The sequence below is a fragment of the Penaeus japonicus genome, unplaced genomic scaffold (genome assembly GCF_977035675.1).
Source record: "Penaeus japonicus unplaced genomic scaffold, GWHDUDI00000001_assembly GWHDUDI00000008, whole genome shotgun sequence".
In the NCBI taxonomy this organism is placed as follows: Eukaryota; Metazoa; Arthropoda; class Malacostraca; order Decapoda; family Penaeidae; genus Penaeus; species Penaeus japonicus.
The window spans coordinates 33,562,301-33,564,800 of NW_028234410.1; the positions used below are offsets into that span (position 1 = coordinate 33,562,301).

A 2,500-nucleotide genomic window follows, 5' to 3' on the forward strand; every position below is an offset into this window, starting at 1 on the left:
ATATATATATATAATATATATATAAATATATAATATATACTATACTGTATATATAGTCGTGTGTGTGTGCTGGTGTGATATAGATTTGTGTGCGTGTGTGTGTGGAGTGGTGGTGTGTGTGTTGTGTGGGTGATGTGGTGTGTGTGTGTGTGTGAGTTGTGTGTGGTGTGTGATGTGTGGTGTGTATCCATATATATATATATATATATATACATATTCTCTCACTAAGCAACAGACCATCTTTCATGAACTCAGACATCTGCATCCTCTTATCTGCTTCGCGTTGTCTGCTGTTGCTGTTGTCACTATGAAGGGCGTCGTGTGACTAGACTGTGAATAGGGGAAGTGTGACCGTTAGTGATACTACACTAGGCTTATTTGATCTGTTGTAGAATATTTCATTGGTTGTATTGAGTGCCATTAGCGTCCTTATTGCAGATCTGAAATGAAAAAAGAAAAAATGTTTATACGATTTTTTTTTCTCCCTCTCTATATCAGATGTATCTGTTTATTGCACTGTGTAACCTTCAAATCCGTTTGATTTTTAAGTCGCATTTGGTCGTCTTCAACGAAGCTTTGTTGAGCATATGGTGTTGTGTTACTATCTGATAATGTGATGGCAAAATTTGATGATAGTGTAAATCACATATGCACTGCAAGCAATTGCAAAAAAAGGGGAAAAAAACGTGACAAGGTCTTTCCCAAATGTACGATGACAAGATATCTCAACGGTAGATGGAAAAAAAAACTGTGGTTGGTAACACTGCCATATCTAAATTTACAAATACTCCGTGTCTACTTTTAAGAGATGTTACCTTTATTACTGCACACTCTAGGTGGTGTGCCAACAGTCTACTACTTTATATGCTGGCACACGTGTTGCGTTTGCGACCTCGTGGGGATTGTAAGGTTTATTTTTTCCACCGTTCTCGCAGGCTTGTCGACCATGTTCATGTACGCCTTCGGAAGTCGAAAGTAAACCTTGGCATTCATGTGCTGTACAGATGCACCACCGAAATAGAGGCGGAAGGAACCGAACAGCTTAATACAAGATCCCACTATATAGAGGAGATGTTCATTCGAAACATTCTGAACAAAAGAGAGTAAATCCGAGAAATAGCATCCGATGCAAACCAGAGACAGATAACCCTGAAAGAAACCGGAAGTGTACGGCCAGTGAGTGACACGCCCATCAACATTCACGACCGACGAGTCACCCTGTCTTATCCAGGTACGGCATAGCTGGGCAGTGGGCACGTCAGACACGTAACTGCCTTACGTAAACATATGATGTAGTGCACCTTCTGTCACGGTTTGTGTTCCATATTTCTAGTGGTAAATAGGTATGTCTACGTGGTACGGAATATGCTTAATAGTTTAGGTATTAGTAAGCGATATATTGAACAATTATACACGAGCATAATATTACATAATATGTAAATGTAGTTCGATATACATATTAATTTGGTGATATAATGGCATCAATGTGAATCAATATATATATAAGCTACATGTCACATACGAATACAATATAAATAATGATGGTATACAGATACACACAAAAGATATAAAGATATATAGTATATAAACATAAACTACACACTTTTTGTTTGAGAAGAAGAGAAAAAAAAAAAATATGAAACAATCAGCTAAATCAGCTATCTTCGAAATCATATATCAACTCAGAGAACCCTCACACGTAACCTCAACGTGTGGCTTTTTACTTTTCGTGCGTACCTAACGTCCGAAAATATTTCTGATATCTATATGATCTATATTATTTTTTAGATACATTTAATGTCTGAATTCGAATAATGTTTATTTCTTACATTTTTCTTCTTTTCTATGTAATGTAGAGCATAGGACCTTCCATCAATGACGTCATTTTTCTAGATAATATTAGTCTTTTGTGTCTTGTGTCCGTCATAAATCTTTTTTATCGCATTTATCGCTATTATGTTTTTATTTGTTATATTTAATCCTATTCTTCCTCTTTTTTTTATTTTCACCCCTATTCCCTTCTATCTCTGGTATTATCACCTACAACAAGTCAACAGGCAACACACTAAACATTTAATATTAGCAACTGGATCATATCGGCCTATCTCTGTGCTGATCTGTCTGTTATATTTCTATATAAAATGATCTCTCTTATATGCTGTGTCCATATCTTATTATTTATTAAAGCAATTGCGATCCCTATATTGCAGTTTACCAAATCCAGTAACAGATGTGCTTATCTTATCAGAAGAAGAAATAATATATATATGTATATATATATATATATATATATATATATATATATATATATATATATATATATATATATATATATATATTTCTCTACATTACCTATGTTTCTTTCCTTGAGTAACCGAATCAGAGATATGGGATGACTATGAGATTCTTCTTCTTCTCTTTCTCTCTTAGTCTCTCTCTCTCTCTCTCTCTCTCTCTCTCTCTCTCTCTCTCTCTCTCTCTCTCTCTCTCTCTCTCTCTC

General features: G+C 35.2%; 1 long non-coding RNA gene across 1 annotated transcript in view; it reads left to right on the forward strand.

Annotated features, from left to right (window-relative positions):
- The first annotated feature begins 861 nt into the window (after positions 1–861).
- The window catches only part of LOC147471495 (uncharacterized), a 10,082-nt gene continuing 8,443 nt past the window's right edge, over positions 862–2,500 (forward strand). Inside the window, exon 1 of the long non-coding RNA XR_015191228.1 lies at positions 862–1,231. This is a non-coding gene — a long non-coding RNA (uncharacterized LOC147471495). The remainder of the gene's footprint in view (positions 1,232–2,500) is intronic.